This window comes from Pseudophryne corroboree, unplaced genomic scaffold (genome assembly GCF_028390025.1).
Source record: "Pseudophryne corroboree isolate aPseCor3 unplaced genomic scaffold, aPseCor3.hap2 scaffold_2219, whole genome shotgun sequence".
Taxonomy (NCBI): Eukaryota; Metazoa; Chordata; class Amphibia; order Anura; family Myobatrachidae; genus Pseudophryne; species Pseudophryne corroboree.
The window spans coordinates 27,272-47,658 of record NW_026968867.1 but is presented as its reverse complement, the minus strand read 5'-3'; the positions used below and the strand labels follow the sequence as shown (position 1 = coordinate 47,658).

Sequence of the window (20,387 nt, the reverse complement as noted above, 5' to 3'; positions counted from 1 at the left end):
TATAAAACATGACAATTTGCTGTACAGTTACAAAAAATGAGGAAAAATATATGTGTTACTGCTATCATGAACTGAAAGACTTGGCTTGTAGGGTCTCTTGATGAAATATATTTTAGTTTAATCTGTGTTTAAGATGTAAATCCTTAGATTCGTTAAGTATCACCTTACTTCAATAATCACATTCAATTATTTTTGTCAAAGAGGTTTGATTTATTATTTGTCTAATTTAATCACTGTGTGCCTATCAAAGAAGGATGGATTTGAGTTCCTGATGAAATAAAGTCTTTAGAACTGACATGTAGCGATACTACTTTGTGATGATTATATTACTAGATGCCAATAATGTGTGCCTATTGAAGAGTGATAAAGTCCATTCTTAATATTCTAAAGAATCTCTCCAATTTATACACCTTCCCATTGAATAATGAACATAATCAGCATCAACAATTAAAATATTGCTGCCTGCAGGAATGGATGATTTTAAAATCTGCAAAATTGTCCATTTCACAAACAAAAACACCATTGTTTAAAAGACACTCGCAAGAACAGGGACTTGAACCCTGGACCCTCAGATTAAAAGTCTGATGCTCTACCGACAGAGATATCTAGGCTCTGAGCACTGAAGTTGCCATATTGGAAACTGCTCGAAATATATAAAACATGACAATTTGCTGTGCAATTACAAAAAATGTGGAAAAATATATGTGTTACTGCAATCATGAACTGAAAGACTTGGCTTGTAGGGTATCTTGATGAAATATATTTTAGTTTCCTCTGTGTTTAAGATGTAAATCCTTAGATTCGTTAAGTATCACCTTACTTCAATAATCCCATTCAATTATTTTTGTCAAAGAGGTTTGATTTATTATTTGTCTAATTTAATCACTGTGTGCCTATCAAAGAAGGATGGATTTGAGTTCCTGATGAAATAAAGTCTTTAGAACTGACATGTAGCGATACTACTTTGTGATGATTATATTACTAGATGCCAATAATGTGTGCCTATTGAAGAGTGATAAAGTCCATTCTTAATATTCTACAGAATCTTTCCAATCTATTCACCTTCCCATTGAATAATGAACTTAATCAGCATCAACAATTAAAAGATGGCTGCCTGCAGGAATGGATAATTTTAAACTTTGCAAAATTGTCCATTTCACAAACAAAGACAACATTGTTTAATAGACACTCGCCTGAACAGGGACTTGAACCCTGGACCCTCAGATTAAAAGTCTGATGCTTTACCGACTGAGCTATCCAAGCTCTGAGCACTGAAGTTGCCATATTGGAAACTGCTCGAAATATATAAAACATGACAATTTGCTGTGCAATTACAAAAAATGAGGAAAAATATATGTGTTACAGCTATCATGAACTGAAAGACTTGGCTTGTAGGGTCTCTTGATGAAATATATTTTAGTTTAATCTGTGTTTAAGATGTAAATCCTTAGATTCGTTAAGTATCACCTTACTTCAATAATCACATTCAATTATTTTTGTCAAAGAGGTTTGATTTATTACTTGTCTAATTTAATCACTGTGTGCCTATCAAAGAAAAATGGATTTGAGTTCCTGATGAAATAAAGTCTTTAGAACTGACATGTAGCGATACTACTTTGTGATGATTATATTACTAGATGCCAATAATGTGTGCCTATTGAAGAGTGATAAAGTCCATTCTTAATATTCTAAAGAATCTCTCCAATCTATACACCTTCCCATTGAATAATGAACATAATCAGCATCAACAATTAAAAGATGGCTGCCTGCAGGAATGGATGATTTTATACTCTGCAAAATTGTCCATTTCACAAACAAAAACACCATTGTTTAAAAGACACTCGCAAGAACAGGGACTTGAACCCTGGACCCTCAGATTAAAAGTCTGATGGTCTACCGACTGAGCTATCCAAGCTCTGAGCACTGAAGTTGCCATATTGGAAACTGCTCGAAATATATAAAACATGACAATTTGCTGTGCAATTACAAAAAATGTGGAAAAATATATGTGTTACTGCAATCATGAACTGAAAGACTTGGCTTGTAGGGTATCTTGATGAAATATATTTTAGTTTCCTCTGTGTTTAAGATGTAAATCCTTAGATGCTTTAAGTATCACCTCACTTCAATAATCACATTCAATTATTTTTGTCAAAGAGGTTTGATTTATTACTTGTCTAATTTAATCACTGTGTGCCTATCAAAGAAGGATGGATTTGAGTTCCTGATGAAATAAAGTCTTTAGAACTGACATGTAGCGACACTACTTTGTGATGATTATATTACTAGATGCCAATAATGTGTGCCTATTGAAGAGTGATAAATTCCATTCTTAATATTCTACAGAATCTTTCCAATCTATACACCTTCCCATTGAATAATGAACATAATCAGCATCAACAATTAAAAGATGGCTGCCTGCAGGAATGGATAATTTTAAACTCTGCAAAATTGTCCATTTCACAAACAAAAACACCATTGTTTAAAAGACTCTCGCCTGAACAGGGACTTGAACGCTGGACCCTCAGATTAAAAGTCTGATGCTCTACCGACTGAGCTATCTAGGCTCTGAGCACTGAAGTTGTCATATTGGAAACTGCTCGAAATATATAAAACATGACAATTTGCTGTGCAATTACAAAAAATGTGGAAAAATATATGTGTTACTGCAATCAGGAACTGAAAGACTTGGCTTGTAGGGTATCTTGATGAAATATATTTTAGTTTCTTCTGTGTTTAATATGTAAATCCTTAGATTCGTTAAGTATCACCTTACTTCAATAATCACATTCAATTATTTTTGTCAAAGAAGTTTGATTTATTACTTGTCTAATTTAATCACTGTGTGCCTATCAAAGAAGGATGGATTTGAGTTCCTGATGAAATAAAGTCTTTAGAACTGACATGTAGCGATACTACTTTGTGATGATTATATTACTAGATGCCAATAATGTGTGCCTATTGAAGAGTGATAAAGTCCATTCTTAATATTCTAAAGAATCTCTCCAATCTATACACCTTCCCATTGAATAATGAACATAATCAGCATCAACAATTAAAATATTGCTGCCTGCAGGAATGGATGATTTTAAACTCTGCAAAATTGTCCATTTCACAAACAAAAACACCATTGTTTAAAAGACACTCGCAAGAACAGGGACTTGAACCCTGGACCCTCAGATTAAAAGTCTGATGCTCTACCGACAGAGCTATCTAGGCTCTGAGCACTGAAGTTGCCATATTGGAAACTGCTCGAAATATATAAAACATGACAATTTGCTGTGCAATTACAAAAAATGTGGAAAAATATATGTGTTACTGCAATCATGAACTGAAAGACTTGGCTTGTAGGGTATCTTGATGAAATATATTTTAGTTTCCTCTGTGTTTAAGATGTAAATCCTTAGATTCGTTAAGTATCACCTCACTTCAATAATCCCATTCAATTATTTTTGTCAAAGAGGTTTGATTTATTATTTGTCTAATTTAATCACTGTGTGCCTATCAAAGAAGGATGGATTTGAGTTCCTGATGAAATAAAGTCTTTAGAACTGACATGTAGCGATACTACTTTGTGATGATTATATTACTAGATGCCAATAATGTGTGCCTATTGAAGAGTGATAAAGTCCATTCTTAATATTCTACAGAATCTTTCCAATCTATTCACCTTCCCATTGAATAATGAACATAATCAGCATCAACAATTAAAAGATGGATGCCTGCAGGAATGGATAATTTTAAACTCTGCAAAATTGTCCATTTCACAAACAAAAACACCATTGTTTAAAAGACACTCGCCTGAACAGGGACTTGAACCCTGGACCCTCAGTTTAAAAGTCTGATGCTCTACCGACTGAGCTATCCAGGCTCTGAGCACTGAAGTTGCCATATTGGAAACTGCTCAAAATATATAAAACATGACAATTTGCTGTGCAATTACAAAAAATGTGGAAAAATATATGTGTTACTGCAGTCATGAACTGAAAGACTTGGCTTGTAGGGTCTCTTGATGAAATATATTTTAGTTTAATCTGTGTTTAAGATGTAAATCCTTAGATTCGTTAAGTATCACCTTACTTCAATAATCACATTCAATTATTTTTGTCAAAGAGGTTTGATTTATTACTTGTCTAATTTAATCACTGTGTGCCTATCAAAGAAGGATGGATTTGAGTTCCTGATGAAATAAAGTCTTTAGAACTGACATGTAGCGATACTACTTTGTGATGATTATATTACTAGATGCCAATAATGTGTGCCTATTGAAGAGTGATAAAGTCCATTCTTAATATTCTACAGAATCTTTCCAATCTATTCACCTTCCCATTGAATAATGAACTTAATCAGCATCAACAATTAAAAGATGGCTGCCTGCAGGAATGGATAATTTTAAACTTTGCAAAATTGTCCATTTCACAAACAAAGACAACATTGTTTAATAGACACTCGCCTGAACAGGGACTTGAACCCTGGACACTCAGATTAAAAGTCTGATGCTCTACCGACTGAGCTATCCAAGCTCTGAGCACTGAAGTTGCCATATTGGAAACTGCTCGAAATATATAAAACATGACAATTTGCTGTGCAATTACAAAAAATGAGGAAAAATATATGTGTTACAGCTATCATGAACTGAAAGACTTGGCTTGTAGGGTCTCTTGATGAAATATATTTTAGTTTAATCTGTGTTTAAGATGTAAATCCTTAGATTCGTTAAGTATCACCTTACTTCAATAATCACATTCAATTATTTTTGTCAAAGAGGTTTGATTTATTACTTGTCTAATTTAATCACTGTGTGCCTATCAAAGAAAAATGGATTTGAGTTCCTGATGAAATAAAGTCTTTAGAACTGACATGTAGCGATACTACTTTGTGATGATTATATTACTAGATGCCAATAATGTGTGCCTATTGAAGAGTGATAAAGTCCATTCTTAATATTCTAAAGAATCTCTCCAATCTATACACCTTCCCATTGAATAATGAACATAATCAGCATCAACAATTAAAAGATGGCTGCCTGCAGGAATGGATAATTTTAAACTCTGCAAAATTGTCCATTTCACAAACAAAAACACCATTGTTTAAAAGACACTCGCCTGAACAGGGACTTGAACCCTGGACCCTCAGATTAAAAGTCTGATGCTCTACCGACTGAGCTATCCAGGCTCTGAGCACTGAAGTTGCCATATTGGAAACTGCTCGAAATATATAAAACATGACAATTTGCTGTACAGTTACAAAAAATGAGGAAAAATATATGTGTTACTGCTATCATGAACTGAAAGACTTGGCTTGTAGGGTCTCTTGATGAAATATATTTTAGTTTAATCTGTGTTTAAGATGTAAATCCTTAGATTCGTTAAGTATCACCTTACTTCAATAATCACATTCAATTATTTTTGTCAAAGAGGTTTGATTTATTACTTGTCTAATTTAATCACTGTGTGCCTATCAAAGAAGGATGGATTTGAGTTCCTGATGAAATAAAGTCTTTAGAACTGACATGTAGCGATACTACTTTGTGATGATTATATTACTAGATGCCAATAATGTGTGCCTATTGAAGAGTGATAAAGTCCATTCTTAATATTCTACAGAATCTTTCCAATCTATTCACCTTCCCATTGAATAATGAACATAATCAGCATCAACAATTAAAAGATGGCTGCCTGCAGGAATGGATGATTTTAAACTCTGCAAAATTGTCCATTTCACAAACAAAAACACCATTGTTTAAAAGACACTCGCAAGAACAGGGACTTGAACCGTGGACCCTCAGATTAAAAGTCTGATTCTCTACCGACAGAGCTATCTAGGCTCTGAGCACTGAAGTTGCCATATTGGAAACTGCTCGAAATATATAAAACATGACAATTTGCTGTGCAATTATGAAAAATGTGGAAAAATATATGTGTTACTGCAATCATGAACTGAAAGACTTGGCTTGTAGGGTATCTTGATGAAATATATTTTAGTTTCCTCTGTGTTTAAGATGTAAATCCTTAGATTCGTTAAGTATCACCTTACTTCAATAATCACATTCAATTATTTTTGTCAAAGAGGTTTGATTTATTATTTGTCTAATTTAATCACTGTGTGCCTATCAAAGAAGGATGGATTTGAGTTCCTGATGAAATAAAGTCTTTAGAACTGACATGTAGCGATACTACTTTGTGATGATTATATTACTAGATGCCAATAATGTGTGCCTATTGAAGAGTGATAAAGTCCATTCTTAATATTCTAAAGAATCTCTCCAATCTATACACCTTCCCATTGAATAATGAACATAATCAGCATCAACAATTAAAATATTGCTGCCTGCAGGAATGGATGATTTTAAACTCTGCAAAATTGTCCATTTCACAAACAAAAACACCATTGTTTAAAAGACACTCGCAAGAACAGGGACTTGAACCCTGGACCCTCAGATTAAAAGTCTGATGCTCTACCGACAGAGCTATCTAGGCTCTGAGCACTGAAGTTGCCATATTGGAAACTGCTCGAAATATATAAAACATGACAATTTGCTGTGCAATTACAAAAAATGTGGAAAAATATATGTGTTACTGCAATCATGAACTGAAAGACTTGGCTTGTAGGGTATCTTGATGAAATATATTTTAGTTTCCTCTGTGTTTAAGATGTAAATCCTTAGATTCGTTAAGTATCACCTCACTTCAATAATCCCATTCAATTATTTTTGTCAAAGAGGTTTGATTTATTATTTGTCTAATTTAATCACTGTGTGCCTATCAAAGAAGGATGGATTTGAGTTCCTGATGAAATAAAGTCTTTAGAACTGACATGTAGCGATACTACTTTGTGATGATTATATTACTAGATGCCAATAATGTGTGCCTATTGAAGAGTGATAAAGTCCATTCTTAATATTCTACAGAATCTTTCCAATCTATTCACCTTCCCATTGAATAATGAACATAATCAGCATCAACAATTAAAAGATGGATGCCTGCAGGAATGGATAATTTTAAACTCTGCAAAATTGTCCATTTCACAAACAAAAACACCATTGTTTAAAAGACACTCGCCTGAACAGGGACTTGAACCCTGGACCCTCAGTTTAAAAGTCTGATGCTCTACCGACTGAGCTATCCAGGCTCTGAGCACTAAAGTTGCCATATTGGAAACTGCTCAAAATATATAAAACATGACAATTTGCTGTGCAATTACAAAAAATGTGGAAAAATATATGTGTTACTGCAGTCATGAACTGAAAGACTTGGCTTGTAGGGTCTCTTGATGAAATATATTTTAGTTTAATCTGTGTTTAAGATGTAAATCCTTAGATTCGTTAAGTATCACCTTACTTCAATAATCACATTCAATTATTTTTGTCAAAGAGGTTTGATTTATTACTTGTCTAATTTAATCACTGTGTGCCTATCAAAGAAGGATGGATTTGAGTTCCTGATGAAATAAAGTCTTTAGAACTGACATGTAGCGATACTACTTTGTGATGATTATATTACTAGATGCCAATAATGTGTGCCTATTGAAGAGTGATAAAGTCCATTCTTAATATTCTACAGAATCTTTCCAATCTATTCACCTTCCCATTGAATAATGAACATAATCAGCATCAACAATTAAAAGATGGCTGCCTGCAGGAATGGATGATTTTAAACTCTGCAAAATTGTCCATTTCACAAACAAAAACACCATTGTTTAAAAGACACTCGCAAGAACAGGGACTTGAACCGTGGACCCTCAGATTAAAAGTCTGATTCTCTACCGACAGAGCTATCTAGGCTCTGAGCACTGAAGTTGCCATATTGGAAACTGCTCGAAATATATAAAACATGACAATTTGCTGTGCAATTATGAAAAATGTGGAAAAATATATGTGTTACTGCAATCATGAACTGAAAGACTTGGCTTGTAGGGTATCTTGATGAAATATATTTTAGTTTCCTCTGTGTTTAAGATGTAAATCCTTAGATTCGTTAAGTATCACCTTACTTCAATAATCACATTCAATTATTTTTGTCAAAGAGGTTTGATTTATTATTTGTCTAATTTAATCACTGTGTGCCTATCAAAGAAGGATGGATTTGAGTTCCTGATGAAATAAAGTCTTTAGAACTGACATGTAGCGATACTACTTTGTGATGATTATATTACTAGATGCCAATAATGTGTGCCTATTGAAGAGTGATAAAGTCCATTCTTAATATTCTAAAGAATCTCTCCAATCTATACACCTTCCCATTGAATAATGAACATAATCAGCATCAACAATTAAAATATTGCTGCCTGCAGGAATGGATGATTTTAAACTCTGCAAAATTGTCCATTTCACAAACAAAAACACCATTGTTTAAAAGACACTCGCAAGAACAGGGACTTGAACCCTGGACCCTCAGATTAAAAGTCTGATGCTCTACCGACAGAGCTATCTAGGCTCTGAGCACTGAAGTTGCCATATTGGAAACTGCTCGAAATATATAAAACATGACAATTTGCTGTGCAATTACAAAAAATGTGGAAAAATATATGTGTTACTGCAATCATGAACTGAAAGACTTGGCTTGTAGGGTATCTTGATGAAATATATTTTAGTTTCCTCTGTGTTTAAGATGTAAATCCTTAGATTCGTTAAGTATCACCTCACTTCAATAATCCCATTCAATTATTTTTGTCAAAGAGGTTTGATTTATTATTTGTCTAATTTAATCACTGTGTGCCTATCAAAGAAGGATGGATTTGAGTTCCTGATGAAATAAAGTCTTTAGAACTGACATGTAGCGATACTACTTTGTGATGATTATATTACTAGATGCCAATAATGTGTGCCTATTGAAGAGTGATAAAGTCCATTCTTAATATTCTACAGAATCTTTCCAATCTATTCACCTTCCCATTGAATAATGAACATAATCAGCATCAACAATTAAAAGATGGATGCCTGCAGGAATGGATAATTTTAAACTCTGCAAAATTGTCCATTTCACAAACAAAAACACCATTGTTTAAAAGACACTCGCCTGAACAGGGACTTGAACCCTGGACCCTCAGTTTAAAAGTCTGATGCTCTACCGACTGAGCTATCCAGGCTCTGAGCACTGAAGTTGCCATATTGGAAACTGCTCAAAATATATAAAACATGACAATTTGCTGTGCAATTACAAAAAATGTGGAAAAATATATGTGTTACTGCAGTCATGAACTGAAAGACTTGGCTTGTAGGGTCTCTTGATGAAATATATTTTAGTTTAATCTGTGTTTAAGATGTAAATCCTTAGATTCGTTAAGTATCACCTTACTTCAATAATCACATTCAATTATTTTTGTCAAAGAGGTTTGATTTATTACTTGTCTAATTTAATCACTGTGTGCCTATCAAAGAAGGATGGATTTGAGTTCCTGATGAAATAAAGTCTTTAGAACTGACATGTAGCGATACTACTTTGTGATGATTATATTACTAGATGCCAATAATGTGTGCCTATTGAAGAGTGATAAAGTCCATTCTTAATATTCTACAGAATCTTTCCAATCTATTCACCTTCCCATTGAATAATGAACTTAATCAGCATCAACAATTAAAAGATGGCTGCCTGCAGGAATGGATAATTTTAAACTTTGCAAAATTGTCCATTTCACAAACAAAGACAACATTGTTTAATAGACACTCGCCTGAACAGGGACTTGAACCCTGGACACTCAGATTAAAAGTCTGATGCTCTACCGACTGAGCTATCCAAGCTCTGAGCACTGAAGTTGCCATATTGGAAACTGCTCGAAATATATAAAACATGACAATTTGCTGTGCAATTACAAAAAATGAGGAAAAATATATGTGTTACAGCTATCATGAACTGAAAGACTTGGCTTGTAGGGTCTCTTGATGAAATATATTTTAGTTTAATCTGTGTTTAAGATGTAAATCCTTAGATTCGTTAAGTATCACCTTACTTCAATAATCACATTCAATTATTTTTGTCAAAGAGGTTTGATTTATTACTTGTCTAATTTAATCACTGTGTGCCTATCAAAGAAAAATGGATTTGAGTTCCTGATGAAATAAAGTCTTTAGAACTGACATGTAGCGATACTACTTTGTGATGATTATATTACTAGATGCCAATAATGTGTGCCTATTGAAGAGTGATAAAGTCCATTCTTAATATTCTAAAGAATCTCTCCAATCTATACACCTTCCCATTGAATAATGAACATAATCAGCATCAACAATTAAAAGATGGCTGCCTGCAGGAATGGATAATTTTAAACTCTGCAAAATTGTCCATTTCACAAACAAAAACACCATTGTTTAAAAGACACTCGCCTGAACAGGGACTTGAACCCTGGACCCTCAGATTAAAAGTCTGATGCTCTACCGACTGAGCTATCCAGGCTCTGAGCACTGAAGTTGCCATATTGGAAACTGCTCGAAATATATAAAACATGACAATTTGCTGTACAGTTACAAAAAATGAGGAAAAATATATGTGTTACTGCTATCATGAACTGAAAGACTTGGCTTGTAGGGTCTCTTGATGAAATATATTTTAGTTTAATCTGTGTTTAAGATGTAAATCCTTAGATTCGTTAAGTATCACCTTACTTCAATAATCACATTCAATTATTTTTGTCAAAGAGGTTTGATTTATTACTTGTCTAATTTAATCACTGTGTGCCTATCAAAGAAGGATGGATTTGAGTTCCTGATGAAATAAAGTCTTTAGAACTGACATGTAGCGATACTACTTTGTGATGATTATATTACTAGATGCCAATAATGTGTGCCTATTGAAGAGTGATAAAGTCCATTCTTAATATTCTACAGAATCTTTCCAATCTATTCACCTTCCCATTGAATAATGAACATAATCAGCATCAACAATTAAAAGATGGCTGCCTGCAGGAATGGATGATTTTAAACTCTGCAAAATTGTCCATTTCACAAACAAAAACACCATTGTTTAAAAGACACTCGCAAGAACAGGGACTTGAACCGTGGACCCTCAGATTAAAAGTCTGATTCTCTACCGACAGAGCTATCTAGGCTCTGAGCACTGAAGTTGCCATATTGGAAACTGCTCGAAATATATAAAACATGACAATTTGCTGTGCAATTACGAAAAATGTGGAAAAATATATGTGTTACTGCAATCATGAACTGAAAGACTTGGCTTGTAGGGTATCTTGATGAAATATATTTTAGTTTCCTCTGTGTTTAAGATGTAAATCCTTAGATTCGTTAAGTATCACCTTACTTCAATAATCACATTCAATTATTTTTGTCAAAGAGGTTTGATTTATTATTTGTCTAATTTAATCACTGTGTGCCTATCAAAGAAGGATGGATTTGAGTTCCTGATGAAATAAAGTCTTTAGAACTGACATGTAGCGATACTACTTTGTGATGATTATATTACTAGATGCCAATAATGTGTGCCTATTGAAGAGTGATAAAGTCCATTCTTAATATTCTAAAGAATCTCTCCAATCTATTCACCTTCCCATTGAATAATGAACATAATCAGCATCAACAATTAAAAGATGGCTGTCTGCAGGAATGGATGATTTTAAACTCTGCAAAATTGTCCATTTCACAAACAAAAACACCATTGTTTAAAAGACACTCGCCTGAACAGGGACTTGAATCCTGGACCCTCAGATTAAAAGTCTGATGCTCTACCGACTGAGCTATCCAGGCTCTGAGCACTGAAGTTGCCATATTGGAAACTGCTCGAAATATATAAAACATGACAATTTGCAGTGCAATTACAAAAAATGAGGAAAAATATATGTGTTACAGCTATCATGAACTGAAAGACTTGGCTTGTAGGGTCTCTTGATGAAATATATTTTAGTTTAATCTGTGTTTAAGATGTAAATCCTTAGATTCGTTAAGTATCACCTTACTTCAATAATCACATTCAATTATTTTTGTCAAAGAGGTTTGATTTATTACTTGTCTAATTTAATCACTGTGTGCCTATCAAAGAAGGATGGATTTGAGTTCCTGATGAAATAAAGTCTTTAGAACTGACATGTAGCGATACTACTTTGTGATGATTATATTACTAGATGCCAATAATGTGTGCCTATTGAAGAGTGATAAAGTCCATTCTTAATATTCTACAGAATCTTTCCAATCTATTCACCTTCCCATTGAATAATGAACATAATCAGCATCAACAATTAAAAGATGGCTGCCTGCAGGAATGGATAATTTTAAACTTTGCAAAATTGTCCATTTCACAAACAAAAACAACATTGTTTAATAGACACTCGCCTGAACAGGGACTTGAACCCTGGACCCTCAGATTAAAAGTCTGATGCTCTACCGACTGAGCTATCCAGGCTCTGAGCACTGAAGTTGCCATATTGGAAACTGCTCGAAATATATAAAACATGACAATTTGCTGTGCAATTACAAAAAATGTGGAAAAATATATGTGTTACTGCAGTCATGAACTGAAAGACTTGGCTTGTAGGGTATCTTGATGAAATATATTTTAGTTTCCTCTGTGTTTAAGATGTAAATCCTTAGATGCTTTAAGTATCACCTCACTTCAATAATCACATTCAATTATTTTTGTCAAAGAGGTTTGATTTATTACTTGTCTAATTTAATCACTGTGTGCCTATCAAAGAAGGATGGATTTGAGTTCCTGATGAAATAAAGTCTTTAGAACTGACATGTAGCGACACTACTTTGTGATGATTATATTACTAGATGCCAATAATGTGTGCCTATTGAAGAGTGATAAATTCCATTCTTAATATTCTACAGAATCTTTCCAATCTATACACCTTCCCATTGAATAATGAACATAATCAGCATCAACAATTAAAAGATGGCTGCCTGCAGGAATGGATAATTTTAAACTCTGCAAAATTGTCCATTTCACAAACAAAAACACCATTGTTTAAAAGACACTCACCTGAACAGGGACTTGAACGCTGGACCCTCAGATTAAAAGTCTGATGCTCTACCGACTGAGCTATCTAGGCTCTGAGCACTGAAGTTGTCATATTGGAAACTGCTCGAAATATATAAAACATGACAATTTGCTGTGCAATTACAAAAAATGTGGAAAAATATATGTGTTACTGCAATCAGGAACTGAAAGACTTGGCTTGTAGGGTATCTTGATGAAATATATTTTAGTTTCTTCTGTGTTTAATATGTAAATCCTTAGATTCGTTAAGTATCACCTTACTTCAATAATCACATTCAATTATTTTTGTCAAAGAGGTTTGATTTATTACTTGTCTAATTTAATCACTGTGTGCCTATCAAAGAAGGATGGATTTGAGTTCCTGATGAAATAAAGTCTTTAGAACTGACATGTAGCGATACTACTTTGTGATGATTATATTACTAGATGCCAATAAAGTGTGCCTATTGAAGAGTGATAAAGTCCATTCTTAATATTCTAAAGAATCTCTCCAATCTATACACCTTCCCATTGAATAATGAACATAATCAGCATCAACAGTTAAAATATTGCTGCCTGCAGGAATGGATGATTTTAAACTCTGCAAAATTGTCCATTTCACAAACAAAAACACCATTGTTTAAAAGACACTCGCAAGAACAGGGACTTGAACCCTGGACCCTCAGATTAAAAGTCTGATGCTCTACCGACAGAGCTATCTAGGCTCTGAGCACTGAAGTTGCCATATTGGAAACTGCTCGAAATATATAAAACATGACAATTTGCTGTGCAATTACAAAAAATGTGGAAAAATATATGTGTTACTGCAATCATGAACTGAAAGACTTGGCTTGTAGGGTATCTTGATGAAATATATTTTAGTTTCCTCTGTGTTTAAGATGTAAATCCTTAGATTCGTTAAGTATCACCTTACTTCAATAATCCCATTCAATTATTTTTGTCAAAGAGGTTTGATTTATTATTTGTCTAATTTAATCACTGTGTGCCTATCAAAGAAGGATGGATTTGAGTTCCTGATGAAATAAAGTCTTTAGAACTGACATGTAGCGATACTACTTTGTGATGATTATATTACTAGATGCCAATAATGTGTGCCTATTGAAGAGTGATAAAGTCCATTCTTAATATTCTACAGAATCTTTCCAATCTATTCACCTTCCCATTGAATAATGAACATAATCAGCATCAACAATTAAAAGATGGCTGCCTGCAGGAATGGATAATTTTAAACTCTGCAAAATTGTCCATTTCACAAACAAAAACACCATTGTTTAAAAGACACTCGCCTGAACAGGGACTTGAACCCTGGACCCTCAGTTTAAAAGTCTGATGCTCTACCGACTGAGCTATCCAGGCTCTGAGCACTGAAGTTGCCATATTGGAAACTGCTCAAAATATATAAAACATGACAATTTGCTGTGCAATTACAAAAAATGTGGAAAAATATATGTGTTACTGCAGTCATGAACTGAAAGACTTGGCTTGTAGGGTCTCTTGATGAAATATATTTTAGTTTAATCTGTGTTTAAGATGTAAATCCTTAGATTCGTTAAGTATCACCTTACTTCAATAATCACATTCAATTATTTTTGTCAAAGAGGTTTGATTTATTACTTGTCTAATTTAATCACTGTGTGCCTATCAAAGAAGGATGGATTTGAGTTCCTGATGAAATAAAGTCTTTAGAACTGACATGTAGCGATACTACTTTGTGATGATTATATTACTAGATGCCAATAATGTGTGCCTATTGAAGAGTGATAAAGTCCATTCTTAATATTCTACAGAATCTTTCCAATCTATTCACCTTCCCATTGAATAATGAACTTAATCAGCATCAACAATTAAAAGATGGCTGCCTGCAGGAATGGATAATTTTAAACTTTGCAAAATTGTCCATTTCACAAACAAAGACAACATTGTTTAAAAGACACTCGCCTGAACAGGGACTTGAACCCTGGACCCTCAGATTAAAAGTCTGATGCTTTACCGACTGAGCTATCCAAGCTCTGAGCACTGAAGTTGCCATATTGGAAACTGCTCGAAATATATAAAACATGACAATTTGCTGTGCAATAACAAAAAATGAGGAAAAATATATGTGTTACAGCTATCATGAACTGAAAGACTTGGCTTGTAGGGTCTCTTGATGAAATATATTTTAGTTTAATCTGTGTTTAAGATGTAAATCCTTAGATTCGTTAAGTATCACCTTACTTCAATAATCACATTCAATTATTTTTGTCAAAGAGGTTTGATTTATTACTTGTCTAATTTAATCACTGTGTGCCTATCAAAGAAAAATGGATTTGAGTTCCTGATGAAATAAAGTCTTTAGAACTGACATGTAGCGATACTACTTTGTGATGATTATATTACTAGATGCCAATAATGTGTGCCTATTGAAGAGTGATAAAGTCCATTCTTAATATTCTAAAGAATCTCTCCAATCTATACACCTTCCCATTGAATAATGAACATAATCAGCATCAACAATTAAAAGATGGCTGCCTGCAGGAATGGATAATTTTAAACTCTGCAAAATTGTCCATTTCACAAACAAAAACACCATTGTTTAAAAGACACTCGCCTGAACAGGGACTTGAACCCTGGACCCTCAGATTAAAAGTCTGATGCTCTACCGACTGAGCTATCCAGGCTCTGAGCACTGAAGTTGCCATATTGGAAACTGCTCGAAATATATAAAACATGACAATTTGCTGTACAGTTACAAAAAATGAGGAAAAATATATGTGTTACTGCTATCATGAACTGAAAGACTTGGCTTGTAGGGTCTCTTGATGAAATATATTTTAGTTTAATCTGTGTTTAAGATGTAAATCCTTAGATTCGTTAAGTATCACCTTACTTCAATAATCACATTCAATTATTTTTGTCAAAGAGGTTTGATTTATTACTTGTCTAATTTAATCACTGTGTGCCTATCAAAGAAGGATGGATTTGAGTTCCTGATGAAATAAAGTCTTTAGAACTGACATGTAGCGATACTACTTTGTGATGATTATATTACTAGATGCCAATAATGTGTGCCTATTGAAGAGTGATAAAGTCCATTCTTAATATTCTACAGAATCTTTCCAATCTATTCACCTTCCCATTGAATAATGAACATAATCAGCATCAACAATTAAAAGATGGCTGCCTGCAGGAATGGATAATTTTAAACTTTGCAAAATTGTCCATTTCACAAACAAAAACAACATTGTTTAATAGACACTCGCCTGAATAGGGACTTGAACCCTGGACCCTCAGATTAAAAGTCTGATGCTCTACCGACTGAGCTATCCAGGCTCTGAGCACTGAAGTTGCCATATTGGAAACTGCTCGAAATATATAAAACATGACAATTTGCTGTGCAATTACAAAAAATGTGGAAAAATATATGTGTTACTGCAGTCATGAACTGAAAGACTTGGCTTGTAGGGTATCTTGATGAAATATATTTTAGTTTCCTCTGTGTTTAAGATGTAAATCCTTAGATGCTTTAAGTATCACCTCACTTCAATAATCACATTCAATTATTTTTGTCAAAGAGGTTTGATTTATTACTTGTCTAATTTAATCACTGTGTGCCTATCAAAGAAGGATGGATTTGAGTTCCTGATGAAATAAAGTCTTTAGAACTGACATGTAGCGACACTACTTTGTGATGATTATATTACTAGATGCCAATAATGTGTGCCTATTGAAGAGTGATAAATTCCATTCTTAATATTCTACAGAATCTTTCCAATCTATACACCTTCCCATTGAATAATGAACATAATCAGCATCAACAATTAAAAGATGGCTGCCTGCAGGAATGGATAATTTTAAACTCTGCAAAATTGTCCATTTCACAAACAAAAACACCATTGTTTAAAAGACACTCACCTGAACAGGGACTTGAACGCTTAACCCTCAGATTAAAAGTCTGATGCTCTACCGACTGAGCTATCTAGGCTTTGAGCACTGAAGTTGTCATATTGGAAACTGCTCGAAATATATAAAACATGACAATTTGCTGTGCAATTACAAAAAATGTGGAAAAATATATGTGTTACTGCAATCAGGAACTGAAAGACTTGGCTTGTAGGGTATCTTGATGAAATATATTTTAGTTTCTTCTGTGTTTAATATGTAAATCCTTAGATTCGTTAAGTATCACCTTACTTCAATAATCACATTCAATTATTTTTGTCAAAGAGGTTTGATTTATTACTTGTCTAATTTAATCACTGTGTGCCTATCAAAGAAGGATGGATTTGAGTTCCTGATGAAATAAAGTCTTTAGAACTGACATGTAGCGATACTACTTTGTGATGATTATATTACTAGATGCCAATAATGTGTGCCTATTGAAGAGTGATAAAGTCCATTCTTAATATTCTAAAGAATCTCTCCAATCTATACACCTTCCCATTGAATAATGAACATAATCAGCATCAACAATTAAAAGATTGCTGCCTGCAGGAATGGATGATTTTAAACTCTGCAAAATTGTCCATTTCACAAACAAAAACACCATTGTTTAAAAGACACTCGCAAGAACAGGGACTTGAACCCTGGACCCTCAGATTAAAAGTCTGATGCTCTACCGACAGAGCTATCCAGGCTCTGAGCACTGAAGTTGCCATATTGGAAACTGCTCGAAATATATAAAACATGACAATTTGCTGTGCAATTACAAAAAATGTGGAAAAATATATGTGTTACTGCAATCATGAACTGAAAGACTTGGCTTGTAGGGTATCTTGATGAAATATATTTTAGTTTCCTCTGTGTTTAAGATGTAAATCCTTAGATTCGTTAAGTATCACCTTACTTCAATAATCCCATTCAATTATTTTTGTCAAAGAGGTTTGATTTATTATTTGTCTAATTTAATCACTGTGTGCCTATCAAAGAAGGATGGATTTGAGTTCCTGATGAAATAAAGTCTTTAGAACTGACATGTAGCGATACTACTTTGTGATGATTATATTACTAGATGCCAATAATGTGTGCCTATTGAAGAGTGATAAAGTCCATTCTTAATATTCTAAAGAATCTCTCCAATCTATACACCTTCCCATTGAATAATGAACATAATCAGCATCAACAATTAAAAGATTGCTGCCTGCAGGAATGGATGATTTTAAACTCTGCAAAATTGTCCATTTCACAAACAAAAACACCATTGTTTAAAAGACACTCGCAAGAACAGGGACTTGAACCCTGGACCCTCAGATTAAAAGTCTGATGCTCTACCGACAGAGCTATCCAGGCTCTGAGCACTGAAGTTGCCATATTGGAAACTGCTCGAAATATATAAAACATGACAATTTGCTGTGCAATTACAAAAAATGTGGAAAAATATATGTGTTACTGCAATCATGAACTGAAAGACTTGGCTTGTAGGGTATCTTGATGAAATATATTTTAGTTTCCTCTGTGTTTAAGATGTAAATCCTTAGATTCGTTAAGTATCACCTTACTTCAATAATCCCATTCAATTATTTTTGTCAAAGAGGTTTGATTTATTATTTGTCTAATTTAATCACTGTGTGCCTATCAAAGAAGGATGGATTTGAGTTCCTGATGAAATAAAGTCTTTAGAACTGACATGTAGCGATACTACTTTGTGATGATTATATTACTAGATGCCAATAATGTGTGCCTATTGAAGAGTGATAAAGTCCATTCTTAATATTCTACAGATTCTTTCCAATCTATTCACCTTCCCATTGAATAATGAACATAATCAGCATCAACAATTAAAAGATGGCTGCCTGCAGGAATGGATAATTTTAAACTCTGCAAAATTGTCCATTTCACAAACAAAAACACCATTGTTTAAAAGACACTCGCCTGAACAGGGACTTGAACCCTGGACCCTCAGTTTAAAAGTCTGATGCTCTACCGACTGAGCTATCCAGGCTCCGAGGACTGAAGTTGCCATATTGGAAACTGCTCAAAATATATAAAACATGACAATTTGCTGTGCAATTACAAAAAATGTGGAAAAATATATGTGTTACTGCAGTCATGAACTGAAAGACTTGGCTTGTAGGGTCTCTTGATGAAATATATTTTAGTTTAATCTGTGTTTAAGATGTAAATCCTTAGATTCGTTAAGTATCACCTTACTTCAATAATCACATTCAATTATTTTTGTCAAAGAGGTTTGATTTATTACTTGTCTAATTTAATCACTGTGTGCCTATCAAAGAAGGATGGATTTGAGTTCCTGATGAAATAAAGTCTTTAGAACTGACATGTAGCGATACTACTTTGTGATGATTATATTACTAGATGCCAATAATGTGTGCCTATTGAAGAGTGATAAAGTCCATTCTTAATATTCTACAGAATCTTTCCAATCTATACACCTTCCCATTGAATAATGAACATAATCAGCATCAACAATTAAAAGATGGCTGCCTGCAGGAATGGATGATTTTAAACTCTGCAAAATTGTCCATTTCACAAACAAAAACACCATTGTTTAAAAGACACTCGCCTGAACAGGGACTTGAACCCTGGACCCTCAGATTAAAAGTCTGATTCTCTACCGACTGAGCTATCCAGGCTCTGAGCACTGAAGTTGCCATATTGGAAACTGCTCGAAATATATAAAACATGACAATTTGCTGTGCAATTACGAAAAATGTGGAAAAATATATGTGTTACTGCAATCATGAACTGAAAGACTTGGCTTGTAGGGTATCTTGATGAAATATATTTTAGTTTCCTCTGTGTTTAAGATGTAAATCCTTAGATTCGTTAAGTATCACCTTACTTCAATAATCACATTCAATTATTTTTGTCAAAGAGGTTTGATTTATTATTTGTCTAATTTAATCACTGTGTGCCTATCAAAGAAGGATGGATTTGAGTTCCTGATGAAATAAAGTCTTTAGAACTGACATGTAGCGATACTACTTTGTGATGATTATATTACTAGATGCCAATAATGTGTGCCTATTGAAGAGTAATAAAGTCCATTCTTAATATTCTAAAGAATCTCTCCAATCTATTCACCTTCCCATTGAATAATGAACATAATCAGCATCAACAATTAAAAGATGGCTGTCTGCAGGAATGGATGATTTTAAACTCTGCAAAATTGTCCATTTCACAAACAAAAACACCATTGTTTAAAAGACACTCGCCTGAACAGGGACTTGAATCCTGGACCCTCAGATTAAAAGTCTGATGCTCTACCGACTGAGCTATCCAGGCTCTGAGCACTGAAGTTGCCATATTGGAAACTGCTCGAAATATATAAAACATGACAATTTGCAGTGCAATTACAAAAAATGAGGAAAAATATATGTGTTACAGCTATCATGAACTGAAAGACTTGGCTTGTAGGGTCTCTTGATGAAATATATTTTAGTTTAATCTGTGTTTAAGATGTAAATCCTTTGATTTGTTAAGTATCACCTTACTTCAATA

General features: G+C 33.8%; 18 non-coding genes across 18 annotated transcripts; all 18 read right to left on the bottom strand.

Annotated features, from left to right (window-relative positions):
* Nucleotides 1-1,190: 1,190 nt before the first annotated feature.
* TRNAK-UUU (transfer RNA lysine (anticodon UUU)) lies at nt 1,191-1,263 on the bottom strand. Its single transcript has one exon. It is a non-coding gene; the product is annotated as a tRNA-Lys (tRNA).
* A 1,231-nt stretch (nt 1,264-2,494) lies between these two features.
* Nucleotides 2,495-2,567, bottom strand: TRNAK-UUU (transfer RNA lysine (anticodon UUU)). The gene has a single exon. It is a non-coding gene; the product is annotated as a tRNA-Lys (tRNA).
* Nucleotides 2,568-3,798: 1,231 nt separating this feature from the next.
* On the bottom strand, nt 3,799-3,871 carry TRNAK-UUU (transfer RNA lysine (anticodon UUU)). Its single transcript has one exon. It is a non-coding gene; the product is annotated as a tRNA-Lys (tRNA).
* Nucleotides 3,872-4,450: 579 nt separating this feature from the next.
* On the bottom strand, nt 4,451-4,523 carry TRNAK-UUU (transfer RNA lysine (anticodon UUU)). The gene has a single exon. It is a non-coding gene; the product is annotated as a tRNA-Lys (tRNA).
* Nucleotides 4,524-5,102: 579 nt separating this feature from the next.
* On the bottom strand, nt 5,103-5,175 carry TRNAK-UUU (transfer RNA lysine (anticodon UUU)). Its single transcript has one exon. It is a non-coding gene; the product is annotated as a tRNA-Lys (tRNA).
* A 1,883-nt stretch (nt 5,176-7,058) lies between these two features.
* TRNAK-UUU (transfer RNA lysine (anticodon UUU)) lies at nt 7,059-7,131 on the bottom strand. Its single transcript has one exon. It is a non-coding gene; the product is annotated as a tRNA-Lys (tRNA).
* A 1,883-nt stretch (nt 7,132-9,014) lies between these two features.
* Nucleotides 9,015-9,087, bottom strand: TRNAK-UUU (transfer RNA lysine (anticodon UUU)). Its single transcript has one exon. It is a non-coding gene; the product is annotated as a tRNA-Lys (tRNA).
* A 579-nt stretch (nt 9,088-9,666) lies between these two features.
* Nucleotides 9,667-9,739, bottom strand: TRNAK-UUU (transfer RNA lysine (anticodon UUU)). The gene has a single exon. It is a non-coding gene; the product is annotated as a tRNA-Lys (tRNA).
* Nucleotides 9,740-10,318: 579 nt separating this feature from the next.
* On the bottom strand, nt 10,319-10,391 carry TRNAK-UUU (transfer RNA lysine (anticodon UUU)). Its single transcript has one exon. It is a non-coding gene; the product is annotated as a tRNA-Lys (tRNA).
* Nucleotides 10,392-11,622: 1,231 nt separating this feature from the next.
* TRNAK-UUU (transfer RNA lysine (anticodon UUU)) lies at nt 11,623-11,695 on the bottom strand. Its single transcript has one exon. It is a non-coding gene; the product is annotated as a tRNA-Lys (tRNA).
* Nucleotides 11,696-12,274: 579 nt separating this feature from the next.
* On the bottom strand, nt 12,275-12,347 carry TRNAK-UUU (transfer RNA lysine (anticodon UUU)). Its single transcript has one exon. It is a non-coding gene; the product is annotated as a tRNA-Lys (tRNA).
* Nucleotides 12,348-14,230: 1,883 nt separating this feature from the next.
* Nucleotides 14,231-14,303, bottom strand: TRNAK-UUU (transfer RNA lysine (anticodon UUU)). Its single transcript has one exon. It is a non-coding gene; the product is annotated as a tRNA-Lys (tRNA).
* Nucleotides 14,304-14,882: 579 nt separating this feature from the next.
* TRNAK-UUU (transfer RNA lysine (anticodon UUU)) lies at nt 14,883-14,955 on the bottom strand. The gene has a single exon. It is a non-coding gene; the product is annotated as a tRNA-Lys (tRNA).
* Nucleotides 14,956-15,534: 579 nt separating this feature from the next.
* Nucleotides 15,535-15,607, bottom strand: TRNAK-UUU (transfer RNA lysine (anticodon UUU)). Its single transcript has one exon. It is a non-coding gene; the product is annotated as a tRNA-Lys (tRNA).
* Nucleotides 15,608-16,186: 579 nt separating this feature from the next.
* Nucleotides 16,187-16,259, bottom strand: TRNAK-UUU (transfer RNA lysine (anticodon UUU)). The gene has a single exon. It is a non-coding gene; the product is annotated as a tRNA-Lys (tRNA).
* Nucleotides 16,260-18,794: 2,535 nt separating this feature from the next.
* On the bottom strand, nt 18,795-18,867 carry TRNAK-UUU (transfer RNA lysine (anticodon UUU)). The gene has a single exon. It is a non-coding gene; the product is annotated as a tRNA-Lys (tRNA).
* Nucleotides 18,868-19,446: 579 nt separating this feature from the next.
* TRNAK-UUU (transfer RNA lysine (anticodon UUU)) lies at nt 19,447-19,519 on the bottom strand. The gene has a single exon. It is a non-coding gene; the product is annotated as a tRNA-Lys (tRNA).
* A 579-nt stretch (nt 19,520-20,098) lies between these two features.
* On the bottom strand, nt 20,099-20,171 carry TRNAK-UUU (transfer RNA lysine (anticodon UUU)). Its single transcript has one exon. It is a non-coding gene; the product is annotated as a tRNA-Lys (tRNA).
* Between the last annotated feature and the right edge of the window lie 216 nt (nt 20,172-20,387).